The sequence below is a fragment of the Crocodylus siamensis genome, chromosome 2 (genome assembly GCF_052110815.1).
Source record: "Crocodylus siamensis isolate JL-2025a chromosome 2, ASM5211081v1, whole genome shotgun sequence".
Taxonomy (NCBI): domain Eukaryota; kingdom Metazoa; phylum Chordata; order Crocodylia; family Crocodylidae; genus Crocodylus; species Crocodylus siamensis.
The window spans coordinates 76615889-76633513 of record NC_143396.1 but is presented as its reverse complement, the minus strand read 5'-3'; positions in this window follow the sequence as shown (position 1 = coordinate 76633513).

The window sequence follows — 17625 nt, the reverse complement described above, 5'->3', positions numbered from 1 at the left end:
ATCTCTTTCTCTTTTTGCCTATGTTGTCTTGTCCCTCTGTTACTACCTCCTGGATGTACTACCCAACTGTATTCTGTTTCCCCACTGTTCTTCTCATCCTTCTCTGGCTCTTCACTCCTTGCTGCTGAGTCACCAAGACTACAAATTTATCCTGGGATAAACCATTTCATCCTAGGATGAATTGCAGCTGTTTGGACATCCATGTCCATTGTCCTAGGATAAATACTAAAAAGGTTCATGGGATAACTAGTACAATAGTTTACCCTGGGACATTGCAAAGTATGTCCAAAGGATTATCCTGGGATTGCATCATTGAATCAATTGCAGAAAAGCTGCAGCACATTCAGCTGCCCACTAAACCCTAATTAGAAGAGCAATATGTGTACATGTCAATCCCAGTATAGTTTTTGCACTATGACCGATGCAGGCACGACTTGTCCAGAGACAAATGCCACATCTGTTTCTAGCCTAGTGGAATTTAGTTGCTGTCACCCTGTAGGCTGGCTCAGTGCCAGCAGTGAAAGTAATGACAGCAGGGATGAGACCATCTTTCTCTCCCCAGCCTTAGCACTTTGTTACAGGTATGAGTACTATATGCAAACGTCTGCTTTTGTCTCTGCAGCCCTGCTGTCACCCTTCAAAGCTCCAGACTGGCTGTATCATTGCCATGATGGAGCTCCCTAATGTATACTGTCTGACTTAAGACACTTGACATCCCTGTTTTATGTGATCTACACACAAATTTAATTTTGATTTTAGTAAACTGTGTAACATGCTCAGATCCCACTGTGAATAACCTAGCTCTCTAATTATTTTGTAAGTATGGGGGCTACTTGGCCTTCCATGTGAATTCTGTATTGCTAAAGTGAGCCACGTGCCCTCAGCCTGAAATTACAGATGTGTTTTGAATTTCACTTTTCATATATTCACCTGTAGCAAGCTCAATGCCTGTGTTCATGCTTCAGTTTACTTACAGGTTTCTCACAGGGAAGAATACAACCATCACACTTCAAAAGGGAGATCTCCAGAAAGAATACTGTTTTTCTACCATTCAGTTTTGAGGTAGGCATTTGAGTAGGACCTTGGAAGGTTATTGATCTTAGCCACAAAAGGACTGTGTCACCATACCTAATTGTAGGTGCCTGGTTCTGGAAGTAAAATTTGTATGTCAGTTGAGTACTTAAGTTCTCTTTACAGTGAGTGCAGCTCACTCTTCTGGTTTAGTGGTAGAATCCTTGTCTGCCATGCAGGAGACCTGGGTTGCATTCCCAGACGTGCATATAACTGCAGCCACCAAGGTACTGAACATCTAGACTCAGTCTGGCCTTGGCATTCTGTCTCAATGGTCTAAAGGGTGGATGGGAGGTCTGAGCAGCCTTCACTCCTCCTTACTACTTCCTAGGCATACGTGGCAAAGGTTCTGGTGATCTCTCACATTTATACCATGATCCAGAAGGATCAACAGTTGCCTACTGTTACTTACAATTCCAATTCATCAAATCAAGAGCAAGATTTTATAAAGGGGGATAAGGCAAAATGCCACGTTTATTGATTACATGAATTAGACACAGAGGTTTGGACACAACACTCGCACAGACTCACACAAACACTGCACCCAGCGGGCTTCAAACATCCGGTCTCGTGCTGCCCGGCTTTGGGTGTGTAAGACTGCTCGTCACTCCGTCCCTGTGGTTGTACTGCACGGATGTCTTGCCCCAGGGTAGCCTTCGCCCCAATCTCGCCTGCCATGACTTTGTTCGTTCCTTCAGTGGTGGGGTCTGACTACTGGGGCTTATCCGGAGTCTGGAATCTCTGGACGGCAGTCTTCCGCGAAGCTCCAACCTCCCCAAGCTGCTGACATCTCTCGGCCCGACCCTCTTGATGTAATCGGCACTCCGTTACAGACGTATAAGGTGTAACCCGACCCCAAATTGAGCCAATTATAAGGCCCACTGCAGCCTTCCCTCCTACCCCTCCAAAAGTGGGAAACAAAACAAAAATTTTTAAGGAAAACACTGCCAGTAAAATCCCTGACCTCACACGAAATGGGCTACCCTAGCCCTGAGAATTCCTCTCCCAACTAACCCTGTCTTGGGTACACCTATGTCCGGCTGATATCCCTCCTGAGTGCCGAACGGGACTACTGCTGGTCCCTCCAGTTCAGCCCACTCTGTCCCTCGCAGAGCAGCTCTGGCTGGTAGGAGCTTGTTTCCTACAGCCCCTCCCACTGCTTAGGCTCTCTGGTCCCCGCTGGGATTGAGTCTGGGAGCCTTCCCAATCCCATGCCAATCCCACCTGGATTGCTGACTTGACTTCCATCAACCTCTCTTTGGGGCCATCCCTGCTGTCAGCTTCTTTGTTCGGAGGCCTTAGATCTTCTTCCTCGACTCCTTCAGCAAGAAGAGAGGCATCTGCCAACCCGCTGCTGGCATCCTCCCTCTGGCAGCCTTGGATGCAGCCTCCTGCCTTGTGGAGGGTTGTCCGGACCATTTTTACCTCTGATCAGGGTTCCAAAGACACCTTCTCTGGTGGCTCCACTCCTGCTCTCCTCCTTCTTCTTTGTCTGAACAGCCTTTTATTTTCCTGTGCCAGCTCCGCTCGTTCCTCCCTGCAGCTGGCCACAGTTTCAAAAAGACGCGGCTAATCAGCTGCCACTTCTGGTCTCGCTGTGGCGTCAGCTGCAGGTAAGATAATCTCCGTTTCTCTTTCTCTTTTCTCGCCTTCCCTGTTGTGTTTTGGGTCCTGGGATTCCCCCTTGGCCCCACAGGGTGGGTCTGTTCCCTGTACTTTCCCTGTGACAAACACAAAACAACCATTCCATTCTCTCAGGAATTACAGTTACCAGCAGCAGTTGTTCAATAATAGCACTAGGTGGCCGGCCCAGGCCTTATTGAGAGAAGATGCAGGTAGCAGGCAGGATGGTTATTATGAGAGAGATCCTGGAGATAGCAGCTTGGAATGGAGTGAACAGATGCATCTGTGCTCCAAAGAAACAGCAGAGAGAGAGACTCACCCAACTTGGTATTTTCAAAATTCTCTTTTATAGGAATTGGCATCCTTTGTTTCAGTGCTTTGGGGTTTTTTTATACCCAGCTTCTGTTTTTGCAGTTGTTTTTCATCCATCTTCTACTTATCTCCATCTGAGATCAGTTTGGTTGTAAAAGTTGGTATCTCAGCCTTGGAGTGTCCTTGCTGCCCATCTGTCAAGATGTGTGCCTCCTTTCTCCTTGTTAGTTTAGTGACTGGTTGCTTACATTTGGCACCTTGTTGCTTACATAAACAGTTAAATCTTCTTCTCCCATCTCTATGCCATTCTCTCACCATTCACCCTTTCACATACACTCATACAAAAAAGGGCATACAGAATTCATTCACTTATGTCAAGCAAAAGAATACAAAATAGAGTTTTCAAGTTACTTACAGGACAAAACTTAACATAGTTACATTTCACTACTATTACACTCTATGTTAACATCAGCTACATTAGTTTAGTTCCTGCTACACTACTACTACTACAGTGAATGCGCAGTTAAGTGCCTAAGAGTAGGCTCCACAACAACCAGCATGCTGAGGGATGACAGGAAGTCAGTCAATAGATGCCTAGGAAAGAGGTGTATCTGCAGTCTTGCCTCTTTTTCAGGGAGAAACTGGGATTCACATCCTAAAACTGTTTACTGGGCTTAGGTAACAAAGCCGTACCTGCAGGTGCTGACAATGGGCTGATCTCTTTCACATGAAACGGTCTGTAAGTCTCTACCTCTTACTGTTTCGAGCACCTGCCAAGAAGTGGGAGGCCTAGCCCTTCTCTAGCTGCACCAGGTACTCTTTTGGGAGTTAAATCTCCAGTCCTATTTAAACTGTACCATTATGCAGAAAAGGGTGTAAGATCATGAACCCAGAAGGAGAGAGCACAAGAGGGAATGCAACTAGCCCAGCAATAAGCAGGGCTCTGGACACCTTATTATTTTATTATTAAAGTAATATAGATGCCTAATTTGTGGCAAGGCAAGGTTTTTGTGGATTGTTTATTGGTACTGAAGTTGTACTTCAGGCATTTAAGTCTTTTTTTTCTCTAAGAGTAAATCTGCTGATCTGAAAACTGGCAGTGGGGTGGGAGTAGGGGTGCAGGGGTGAGGAACACATATATCTAGAATTGATGTATCCCCAACTACAGGTAGTCATGTATTTTAGATGTCCTGGGAGACATTTAGCTAATTAGGGCTTAACACTGATAACAATGATGTTGAAAGGCTCTGTATAAAGAAGGCATTACTGCTTCCTTATTTTAAGCCCATGTCGGTTGAACCTGCTCTAAACAGGATTCAATGGCTTGCTGTTAAATGGTGGTATACTTCAGAAATTATATTCAGTACACAACAACCTTCAGTTCTACAAACTTATGAACAACATTACATATTCATATATGCTTCATTAATGATTGTATGTATTTTCATATGTAGTATATAAAAACTAATAACACCTTTTTCTGTAAGGCAGCTTGAACAATACAGTATTTGAAATTACTAGATAACTAATTCACGTTAAGTGGAAAAGTAATACAATTTAACTAGTTTCCTCTTTGTTTGTTTTGAGTCCTTTATTCTCCTGTGCTGGTTTTGGGGCTGGCAATGTCCTGCTATTATCTTAAGCAACTTGTGGGGATCTCTAGCATGTCATTGTTCATTTCTGTTGTAGGCATTGTACCCATTCAATTAAGAGAATATATAAAAAGATAATATGAGGAGTAAGACATACCTTTCCCTTCTGCTGCTTGTTTTCTTTCTCTTGGCAGCTGTCTTTTTTTTTAAGGTACAAGCTGAGAGTTGGAGGTGTGGAGGGGTAGGGCTGAAGAATGTGCTGTTAAACACCCCTCTGTCTGTCCTGGATATAGGGGACGCTGAGTCTTTTTCTTGAGGACAATTAATTTAGTGGTTCTTAAGACATGACAGTTGAGTGGTAGAGCTGTCCTTGTACTTACACCATGTGGGTATACATGGTGCTTCTCTCTATATATTTACCTCTGTCTTCCATCACTTACATTTGTCATTAGGTGCTAGTTATATACTTGCTTGCTCATCTCCTGGTGTTCTTTTGGTCATGTGATTATATTAATGTCTGTCTGTTACTGCTGTTTAATTTTGCTGTCAGCTTTTCCACTAGTCTTGGTTCATAAGTTTATTTACTGTAGACAGTAAAGTCAATGTTTGGTGCAATATGAGGCATGATACCGGATTCCCACCAGGCTTTCTGTTCATATAGTTCTGAAGGCCAAAAATACCATCCATGGGTATTTATTATCCCAGTGTATCATGTTTAATAGTTTCTTGGCAAACTTCACAACAGCCTTTGATCGGCTATTATACTGGCTGTGATGAAAAGAGGGTGTGTGCTTACGTTCAGAATTTGCAGATGTTACAAAATCTGCAGGACACAGAGGTCCACAGTCTCCAGAAACAGACTCTGACAAACTGAGCCTTGAAGCATTCAGTGAGGGACACGTGTGTTGATAGGGAATATTTCCTAATAATTCAAATACTGCAATTTACTCCATCCCATGACAAAGTCTTTTTTACCTATTGAATATGGGGAAAACAAAGCTGTCTTGGAATCAAGTGTGGCACTGCTTCAGCAAGGATCTATGAGAAGCGGTGTTATTTCCAGCTGATCCAGGCTCGTTGGGGGGAGGGACTAGTCCTAGCCTCCTGGGCTAGGGACAGACATTCAAAAAGCCTGAGCCTGAACTTATTCAATCTTTGCAGGTTCATCTAACTTGGCTAGGCTGAATCAGTTTGTAACCTTACAGATCTCCCAGAAATCCAGACACATACCTGCAGTGGCTTAGGCTAGAAGCTGGGGGGTGCTAGAGCAGCTCTCTCTTCTCTTCCACAATGCTGAGCTGGGGCGGGGGGGTGGCCAGGCCCTGACTGCATGCTCTGATATGGGAGGTGTTTCCCCCCACCCTTGATAACAGAGCATTTATCAGGTCTGTTAGCAACATTTATCACCCCATCAGAAAACAACAGTCTCTCTCATTAGTTCAAGCTCTTCTTAAATAACTTGTTCCAAAGAAGGAAAGGAGGAACATTACCAGCTGACCTGTTGATTATCTCCAAAAAGTCCTAAGCAGGCATAGTCCTGTCTCCCACAGCATAGACTGTAGCCAGCATGTGGTATCCTAGCTAGTATTGAGAGGTTTCTGTGTAAAGCAGAGAGGAGGGGAGATCCCTGCTTAGCAGAGAGTGGTGGGTGGGGAACACAGGGAAGCCAGGCAGATGCTTGCAATCCCTGCCAGAGCTGCAGTCAGGGAGCAGAGGGGAGGGGCCAGCTCTGCTGTGCAGCAGAGAGCACCGCCCAGTCCAGAGACCATGCTGGGATGCTGGGGGAGTCTGGTTTAATTTTAACTTCAGCTATGAAACTATGAAACCAGGAAAGGGTCTGGTACAGACATTGCATAAACCAATATGACCCAATCAGTTAAGTCTGATACTACATTCAATTAGGTTTATCTCAATTAAGTTTCAGCCATTTTCAAACTGGTTTATGTGCACTGAACATCTGTTCTTTTACAGGTTTAAACCAGTTTCTGATCACTTAAACCAGCTTATGTGTAATGTTTGTCCCTAGCCTTGCTGCCCAATACTGCAGGGAGCAGCTGAGCAGAAAGCCTGGCTTGGCTAAGCACAGCAGTACTTCCTCTGCGCCTCCCCACCCAACCCTGTGAAACTTTTGTCATATACTGAAGACTTTGTGACCATGAATGATCTGGTTGCTATCTTCTGGAGTATTATTGCTCGAGACAAAAAGACTGCAATGAATTTGAGATGCTTGTTTGTACTGTATACTTGAGCAATATTTTTTTTAAATTCTTGTTAACCTCTTTTTGAAGATGTTTTGGAACTGCTGAGAAAGGATTTTTTTTAAAAGAGTAACACAAAATCATCATTCTTCAAGATGATTACATCCCAAGTGAAGCTAGTCAAATTTGGTAAAATAATGAGTACTTATTTGCTGAGCATATTTTTGCTCCAGAGATGGTGTTCTGTCAGCTAATTTTACAGGGTGAACTTACTGTTATAGTGCTTGCAGTTTCCATTCACTAGATCACAAACACGTTTTATAGCAACATGTTAGAACTAGATCACTAACCAATAACTGAAAGCATACAGCCTTCTTATGGCAAATATCATAAGGCTAACTGATTCATGAAGAGGGGTGACAGGAATCTGAACAGAAAGCAGATACATTTGGAAAAGTGGCATATGTCAAAGTTTGTGGATCGGGCATAGCCAAAATTGGTTAACCTCTCTCAGGGTCTAATTTAAGCCATCTGCTTTAGATGTTCAATATACCACACAGATGACAAGACATGGCAATATTTTATTTTTATTTAATTTAAGATTCTCTTGGTGTGTTCTTTTCAGTAGTGATATATCAGTTTATTATTCTGATCAGCTGGGATCCAGATTTTCTTTTTCCTGTGGAAAAATGTGCATTTTTCTCCTTTAAAGGAGATTACGGATTGTCCCCTTTAAAGGAGAAAACCATGGGAAACCATGGGTTTCCCCTTGCAAGCTGGCAGAGTTCCAGCCTGCAAGGGGCTGCTTGGGGATGGGAAGAGCAGGAGGAGAGCAATCACAGGCAGGGAGCCATGTGCATCCACACACATACACATGGCCTACAATGTAGCCAGGCAGCATGGTGGAGAGCATCTCCTGCAGCTCCCTGTAAGTAAGTATATGAGGGGGCATAGGCGACACATCAAGAGGTCATGTGCCCCCTAGATTTCTGCATCCACAGAAGGGCATGGGGTTGCAGCCTGGCCAGATGGGCACCAGGCTGGCTTGTCTTAGTGGCCCAGTGGGTGGGACCCAGTTCGAGGGAGTAGAGTGGGGCAGGGAGGCTTAGTGCTGCCACTGCTGCCACCAGGAGTGCCATGCCATCATGGCCGCCAATGTGAGTGTCCCCTGCCTACCTGGGAGCAGGAGGGGGGCACAACTCTGTGCTGCTGCCATGGCACCTCACTTTGGTGGCCATGGCAGTGGGGCTGGTGTGGGGCTCCTGGAGGTGATGGCATGGAGTTGTGGCCCCCTTGCTGTTGCCAGGTGGGCATGGGGAACCTCACCTCGGTGGCCATGTTGCCGTAGTGCTCCCTCCTGCACCAGGTCCTACCCGTTGGACTGTGGATGCAGCTCTTGCCTGGTGCCAGGCTTGCCAGGCTTGCCAGGCTGCAGCCCCATGCCCTGCTGTGGGCACATAAACTGGGGGGGGGTGCCCCCCCCATCCCTCCCTCAACATGTTGCCTATGGTGTCACCTATGTCCACATCCCTTGCCCTGCCCACACCTCTTCTGGCCCCTCATCCTGGGGCTTGAGTGCTGGGGACAGAAGGTTGAAAGTGAGGAGCACCAACGGGGTTGGGGAGGCATGAAGGATTGTGGTGTGGGGAGTAAGGGGCACTGGCAGGGCCAGGGGGCAGTGGGTCAGAAGAGAGGGGCACCAGCAAGGCTCAGGGAGTGAGGGGGACAGCATGGGCACAGGCAAGGCACTGGCATATCAGGGTTGCTCAGCACCACAAAGCAGCTGGCGGAGGGACGGGACAGCCACAGCTGGACCCATGTCCTGGTAAGTGAAGAGGGCAGGGGGAGCTCTGATTTTTCTCTATGATAAAAAACCAAAAATCAAACATTTCATTTTAATCACAGAAAAGCATGGATTTTGCTTATACAAATAAACCCTTTTTTTGCCTTTAACTGTCCCCTCAGTCCCAAAGGTTGCTGCTTACATTTGCCAACATTCCCCTTCTGTTCTGCATGTATCTTGTCATCTGCTGGTATGTCCAGAAGATGGTTTAACAGAGGTGGTGAACCTGCAGCAGGTGTGCCACAAGTTGCACTAGCAGCCTCTGTGTGTTACACACAGCAGACCAGGGAGGGGACAAGCAACACAGTAGTAGGTAGGGCAGGGAACCAAAAACAGAGCAACAAATCAGGCAGTGAGTACAGGGTAAGGGACAGAAACAAGACCAGCAGATTGGGAAGGGAATGGGAGCAGGACTTAGAAGGTGTGACAAGCCTGCCAGAAAAGCTGGGCCCCATTGGTCTTGTAGGTAAATGCTGATGAAGAAAGTAGCTATAGGAAACCATTTTACCTAAAATTGAAAAGCCATTTGCTTTTATGAATATTGGCAGGATTTCAAGTAAATGTCCTGAGTGCTCATGTTTCCTCGCCATCTTAGGCCTCAATTAATCTTCATTCAAGGCAAAGACAAGTAAGTTCACCAGGCAGGAGTGAGAGCTTTTCCTGCCCCAAGTCTAGACTAGACAATAACCTGGCTCTGTGATGTTCTGCAGGGAGGCAAAAGGAGAAACTGAGCCCATGTGTTATCTTCCTTAAGTTTCTAGCATTGCTTCAGTTGAAGCCAGTTGCCATGTACAGAGGCTCATGTTAAGCAGTGCTAATCCATTTCAACACAGACACTGAATGAAGGCGACCACTTCTGGATTCCTTAGCTTCGAGTAGGTTTGTGATCAACTCACTCACCCTAGACGAGTGCATATCTAACAGGCCATGCCCCTTGGGAGGTAAAGATGGAGGAACTCTTGGTTGAGGGATCTCAGTGGGAGCCGTTCAGCACTGTCAAGAACTATAAAGCAAACTTTAGGGGAGTACTCAAGTTCTACTGCATAAGACTCAAGTATTCAGGACAAGTGCTTGATCATCTGTTCAAAGAGAGAATTGTAAGAAAATCTTATTTGGTGTTATCCAGGGGATCACATACAGGAAATCTTTCAAAATTTGAAGTCATGAACTCCCAGAGTGAAAGCGCTGTAAATTGTATGGAAAGGTAGGATAAAGAATCACAATGAAACATGCGCTACTAAATTCCACCATTATATTGAAGAACATTGTCCTTTAAATAACTGTTAATTGCTTTTAATTGCAGAATGCTGTAATTTGGTATTACAGCATAGATTTTGTTTCTTTAATGAAATGGCTTAATTTTATTTCCTATCTTACAATATACTTCCTTAATTCGTTCTTCTATTAAGGAAAGTTTCTCTCCCCACCTCCCCTTCATTCTTTGTGGTTTACACAATTTTTATTTCTTGACTTATTACCAAATCCTACCGGTACAAGGCATGGCAATAACTGTACTTATATCTGTAGCTTATTCTCTAGTGTATAACTATTTTGCTGTAAGGAAATTCTGCTTTAAGTGTATTGGTATAGTGATGCAATACAAGTTTGTGGTCTTAGCTATTGGCCTTTATTTTCATTTGCTGTATATACTGTGCAGACCCTTTTATATGAGGGTAAAGTAAGTTGAAACACTACCAAATCACAATAGCAGCCATAATTGTTAGTACTGGTTTTACAGTATTGTGTGTGGAGTTTGATACAAATTTGTGCAAATAATTCAAACATTTCATAGATTTCATAGACATTAGGGCTGGAAGGGACCTCGGGAGATCATCGAGTCCAGCCCCCTGCCCAAAGGGCAGGAAGTCAGCTGGGGTCATAGGATCCCAGCAAGATAAGCATCCAATTTCCAGTCAACTATAGAAGATTTTAACCCCTTCTGTGCTTATTTGTTAGAGAAACTACTATGAATGTAGTGAAATGTCATGTTCTTTGCACTGAAAGCAGTGATAGGAATAGTTTATAACTAAACAACAGGTTTCTATTTCACTGCAATTCCTAAGCTCCCTCTGGTGGACAGTTTGTAGTAGTTTTGGCTTATCTAAAAAAAAAATAGTGGACGGATAACTTACCTGCTCTGAAAGAGAAGCTTATAGATTCAGAGAGTGTTGAGGTTCCTAATTTTAAAAAACATAGTTATATTTTGGCATGATAGGAAAAAAATAATTCATTTTTCCATAAGAAAATAAAACCAAATAGATGATGTATTTGACTAAACATTTACAGCAAATACAAAATCAACTCTTTAAATTGCCTGTTAAACGGAATGTCATCAGAGCTAACTTGGTTCCTTTCCAGTGACTCCATGAAGTTGCATATGGGAATGCTATGGGTATGGAACTCATCTTAACAGATGTATCTTAATAGCTAAGATGCATCTTTAGTTAAAGGTCAAATACTTTTTTCTTGGTTACTGTGGGAATTCAGAGGTATGTACATGACTGTCACCAGTGAAGTTACTTAAATTTACATAACAGATCTGAATTTTCCCCTTCCTCTAAGTCGATGATAGTGGTGGTTGTTTAATTTTTGTGTTTGCCAAGTTGTATAGAAAACATTTCAATGTGATGCTTCCACAGCATATGGCTATTTTCAGTGTCTGGCTAACAGGCTTATGTAAAGCCACTTTAATGGTAAGTATGATATAAACAAATAAGAGCTGGTCCCATATTTCATTTTTGATCAATCAGGGGTATAAGCTTAGGATTGACATAACTCACTTATAGTGTGGGGTCTGGGAATGCAGCAGGTTGCCATTTATATTCAACAGCACAGCAGCAAGATCAAAATGTGATCCTGTCCTAAGCTTTTTATCATGCACATACAATTCTGAGCACACCCTAGTGAAAAGTAAAAGAAGCTGACATTTCCTTCCACACAACAGATTGCATCAGATGCTTTGTGTCAGCTTGAGAGTGGTGAAATAAACAGAGGTTATGCTGTTAAGATCTTTCTCTTTTACTGGGATGCCCTGACTCCGTATTGCCGTACTCAAGGTGGTGAGCGAAATGCTCAGTTGGGCTAACTTTGCTTCTGTTGAAGTCAGTGTCAATAGGAGAAGACTAAAGCCTACTGAGAGTACATAGAAAATCCAGCTTTTATTGAGCAAGCTGTACTTTTAACCTTTATTAAAAAACAACGACAAATGCTGCTTCAAAAAGGTTCCATTATGGCCTCTGTTGTGAAATGTGAATTTGGTAAATGAAACTACCAAATTTGGTAGATGAATTTGCCAGGACAGGATCAAGGCTTCTGTATATAAGATGCATTTTGTATGAATATAGAATTCTGCATTTTATTACAACTCTGTAACTTGTATTGCATTCTTATATTGCAGTTAGAAGCCTGATAATTCATACTTCTCATTAATGCTTCACCAAGCAATAACTGCAATAGATAATTGAAACTTTATTGTCTGGTGCCATCTGCTGTTTAAAGGAAATAGACAGGGACAATAGTCTAGTTACCAACATCTCTACTTCTGTTTTTAATATTTCTACCTGCAGCTGAAAATATCCCAGTACAATGCAATAAAATACTTTCATCTACTATGGTGCTGTATTTTACAGATAGAAAATAGCATAACGGAACAAAATTTTAAATAGTAGTCTAATACAGTCAGATAACTTACGACCACCTTGTAAAAATAAAAAAAATTTAAAAAGACTAGTCCAATATACTTTAGGGAAAGTCCAATTTATTGAACTTCACCAAGGTAACCAGTAGAGGTCATTAGTGAATTCCTTAAGTATTTTATTTTGCCTTCAAGCAAAACTTTCAGTAGCAGTGTGCAGGAAACAAATTCCTCTTAAAACTTTTATTATATTGACGTATTGTGTTTTTATATTTAAACTAGATTTTCTTTTGTCCTTGTCTAAAACATTTTAATAATGCATACATAAAAATAAAGTTAAAATCCCAATAATGAGCCCTATTTTGTACTGAGCAACATAATGGGGAAGACTGGGCAGAAAACACTAAAAGAAGTGTATTTGAAAACAACGTCCATGAAGTTGCAAGACAAAGCTGATTGATGTGGTTCATCTGTTTCTCCGTCAGTCATGGCATTTTTAGTCAGCTGAGCTGTATTCCTTATTTTACCAGATCCTGCAGGCTTCCCCCTTTTAAGTCATAACAGTGGGAAACAGAAAATAATTGGCTCTTCCTATTGTGGTGTTTAATTTCTAACCAACATGTTATATTTGGGACAGGCATAATTCATGTCTGGTGTGAAACCTAGGTGTGGTATACAGCATCTACAATTTGAGATGAAGGTAGGTTAGTGCACGGTTTGCTGTCTCCCTTTTAGTGTAAGAGTTATTGGTGAAGTCTACTTTTTCGCCAATTTTGAAGGTGTAAATTCATGTGCACAATATAACAGCTTTAAACCTTGGATTCCTGCTAGTGTGCACCAGATGGATCTTGTATTAATGTTCCACTTTACGGCATGTTAGCATTTGCAAGTAGTTAGTTGATGGTTATAGCTGCCAGACTTCTCTGTTGCAGGAATATACCCTTCAAGCAAAGGAAAGGGAGCATCACAATAATAGACAAAGCCATCTGAATTGTATGTAACTTATTTATTTTGACTTGTATGTTTTGCCCTGTCATGATTTGAATTATACAATGTATTACAGTTTTAAAGCACGCTGAAGAATATGTTTGTTTTTAATAATAAACATTTATAATAGCCAGTAATTCCAAACGATTTTGTACAGTGGGTAATGATTTGACTAGGGATATATATAGAGGTCCCAGGATTGGCTCTTTTTTTCTTGTAACATTAACTTAAAGATAACATGAAATTTTTTGTTATATATAGTTATGCAGGAACATTTTTTTTACCATGTGTGCAATTCTTACTGACTGTAACTTTAAGACATAACAATATGTGTTTTACTAGGCCATTAATACTTTCCTTAAGTGCAACTTTGTTCCTTTATATACTCAAGATGTGTATTAATGGCCTCAGTAAAATCTGCTTTGCAGTGTGTTGGTTTCATATTTCAGTTTTCAGTGAAATAAAATTAGTAATTGGTTGCAAAAGACGAAAAAGGGCTCTAAAAATACAGAGGAAGCACGTGCTCCCAAATCTGTCTGTTCTCTGAACAAATTGTTGGTTAAAAAAAAAGAAAAGATGAGAACAGTTTTTTTGTTTTTATGTTTTTTTAAATGTTCCTTTTCTCCTTCTTACTTGTCCTCTGTGATGTGTTCATAGATTAAAGCAGTGGCTCTAAACATTTTTAGACTTGAGTCACCCCTGGATAGACTTGTAGCACCCCTCAAAAGTGCCAGCTTTTCATTTTCACATTTTTTTGACAGAAAATTAATTAGAGCGGGTGGCGGGGGAGGGTTATGCAAAGATCTCAGAAAGACCACAGCTATGGATTCCTATTGGAAATCTCTTTATCTTATGAATCGTGTTCTCAAACCTAACAGTGCCAACACTGTGTGGCACACCATGGCACCTTTGAAAGGGTCTCAAGGCACCCCAGGCTGCTGTTGTACCAAGGCTGAGAGTCACTGATGTATTGTGTGGGAGAGGGAGAGGATTTTTTATTCCTTGAAGTAAAGATAAAATAATATCATAATATCAACCTACCGTGGTTTAAACAAGGATTTCAACATGAGTATGATGATAACAAAGAGGTCTAATGGAGCCACATTGTGACAACAAAGAGTCATTTTACATTGATACATAGAGTGGGATTATTTTTTAATGAACTTGAAGTTGGTTAAACTGTTTCCATTAATGTTTGTGGCAGTAAAACTTCCTTTGATTTCAGCCAGAGCAGAGTTAGGCCTCTGAGCATTCCCTCTCAAGCTCCATTTCAGCAAAGATCATATACATGTTTAACCTTATCTACTATTAATATACCCATTACACTTTAATGTTTAAACATAAGCAAGGGGTTTGATGGATTGGCTTGGCAGGCCCTACTTCTATCCCATGTTAAAACTGTGCAACCTCACTGAAGGCATTAGGTTTGCATGGGTGCCATGCACAAATACCACAGGCAAGGTTTGTTCTGTAGACTTTTGTTTTCTTTGTCCTTGAGCATGTTCAAAAGAATTTGACTTGAGAGAATTAATGGCATTAAGAAATTCTACTTATTTGTTTTTAAGTTGTCTGTGTCAATATACACGTCAACAGGAAAACATACATGAAAAGTCATAGAAGTGACTCTGGCCAAGGGATTTCATCAACAAACTGTCACACTTCATATGGTGCCCTAATTTTGGCAAGATCCTATTGTTGTGGTTTAATAAGGAGTACTGGGAATACTGTGTACACATGTAGTAATCTAACATCAAGCACGAAGTTGCATAGCATTTGAGGCTGACAGTCCCTCATTTTTAAAATGTAGCTAAAAATATAAGAATATAATAGATGTACTTCCTAATATGAAGGCACAGAAAAATGAATTGTTAGCAATAGCTATAATTGCCAGTTTGATCATTAAACTTGTCTTGGGTCACTCTCTCTGTCTGCCAAAAGATTATTAAGTACAGATTAAGAGGTTGTTTGCTAGCATTAGCTTTGGATTCATAAGGCACTGCTGTTCACAAATACTGTGCATTTTGTTTGAGCCGGATTCAACAGCAGGGTCTTTTTGAAAAACTTTTAATTACCAACTGACTTTCAAAGAGATTCAAACCATAATCGGATTATTCACTTCCCATTGAATTTAGAGGATACAGGCTTCTGCTTGTGTCTCAGTTCCATTGGATCTCTTCCTATTTCCTTTAATAGTGAGGTATTGTTGTACTACTCTATTCCAAGGGTTGTGTCCTTTTGTGCTGCTAGGTCTCAACATTCTCTCATACTCTCTGACTTAGTCTTGTTATTGGAATGCTTAGTGGAACATTTTAATACTTGGAAGTATTCACTTCTGAGCTCACCATGCATTTTTATTTCTGCACCATAGTCCAAGATTGATAAACACAGAGAAGAGAGCTTTAAAAGGCTTTTGACTGTGGCTGTGGCCTGTTTAAAAGTTCATCTAACATAAGACACCAGTAAAACTGAAAAGTGTACATGGTGCTATGCCATACGAAGTTTCGAGACCTGTTTTTAGTGATAAAAACCTTTTGTGTCCACTGAATTTATGGTTCAGCTAGCCAGATTAAATACACAAGCATTCTGTGATCTTTGCTTTTGCATTCATGTGCTTTAAGCTTGAGACAACAAGATGAGAATGTTGCCCAACTGAAGTATGGTTAATTTGCTTTTTATTTTTGTAGACCATGTAAGTTGTGTTATGGAAACTGCAACAGAAGACATTTAAACAAAAAGTGGCTGTGTAAAATTGCAAAATTTCCATTGGGTGAAAACAAATCCAAACTTTATGTACATATCCTTGGGGAGAGGTAATGCAAAAGCTTACAGCTGCTTTTAGTTTCTTATTCCCTGATTAGACTTTAAATTAAAGGGAGGATGTCACGCTGAATTAGGAAGGATTACTTATTTTCCTTATTTGAGTTTGTACATACCTTCTATCATCTCTTTCCATGTGCGCTTACTAAAAACCAAGCCAAACCATGTAAACAAATAATAATGAAAACAAATTAATTATAAAGGTATTATTAAAAAAAAAAACAAGCATGAAGGAATCCTTACTAAGCCAAAGCAGGGGAAGGGGGAAAGAAACTAAACTTGATCTGAGCCTTCAAGAGGCCGATACTACACAACCTTTTTTTCCAAGATAGACATTGCATTGTGCTAGGGAGTTATACTCTGACTCAACCCATGTTAGTTCAATCTAGAATCAAGTATCTTCTTCTGACACTGCCTTGCCTCCACTATCTGTATGTCCATGGCTAGGGACAGACTGCTCAATAGTCCCTGCTGATCTGAACTGTAAGGGCAAAGTTCTTTTAAGGTGGTGCTGCCCTAGGACTAGAGCTAATTGAATATAGCAATATATTTCCCTGAGTAGTCATTCTGGTTCTTAAACTAATGCATTTCAGCCCCTTGGGTGTCCCAGAGCATTAGCCTTAATGTTTGCAGAAAGCACATTTCAGTATTCCTAAGAAAAGTCCTTGTAAACCGAGGAAACAACCAATACTGTTTAATGTAGCTGACTAATTGCCACTAAGCAATGTAGCTCAGTTCTGAGTGTAAAAGATTTGAAAATATCAGTTCACTTAGACATTGCAATCTGTTTTCAGGTATTCCATGAAGGGCTGAATTTGTTGAATAAACTGTTTAATAATAATTGGTAAATATTTGTGAATTATTAGGCCAATTAGTCCTAAATGATAGGGGGCTTTACCGATCAAAACTAATGCTTAGTTTACATGGAAAAATTAAATGGGAGCCAATAAAATGACATATTTCTTATGCTGTCTCACTGACTTAGTGAGCAGCTATGTTTTGCAGCCTGAGTTTTCTGAGTGGCATCTAGTCTTTGTCTTAATACAGTATATAGTAATAATGAAATCTGAAGTTGAAAAGGTATTTAAATTTCAAATCACTTTCTTTTTATATGTGCAAGGAATTTTAAACATTTAGATGTTTATCTGAATTTTTGAGTTCTGTGACTGACCCTCCTGCTCTATCCCTTTCCTCTGTAACAGGCCTCTGTTTCACAGTATGCCATGTTGTTTTCTTGGATGGAGGCCGGACAGCCTGTTATTCATCTGTAGCGTAATTAGCTTGTAAGCTCTATAATGGAAGGACTGTTTTTCATAGAAAACTTTTACTTTAAATGAAGTCTTTGGGTGCTACCAAGTAGTGTGTCTTGAAAATGTGGTGGAATGTACCCATTCTCTTACCATTTATTCTGGTGGCATATTAAAGATCAGTTCTCATTTTTGGCTTCCCTGCTGTGGACCAGTGAGACCCAGCAACTCCTAGTATTTTCCTCTTGGGGCACTTAGGATGATATCTCTTGTAATCTTCAGTCTCATGTGATTTCCCTCT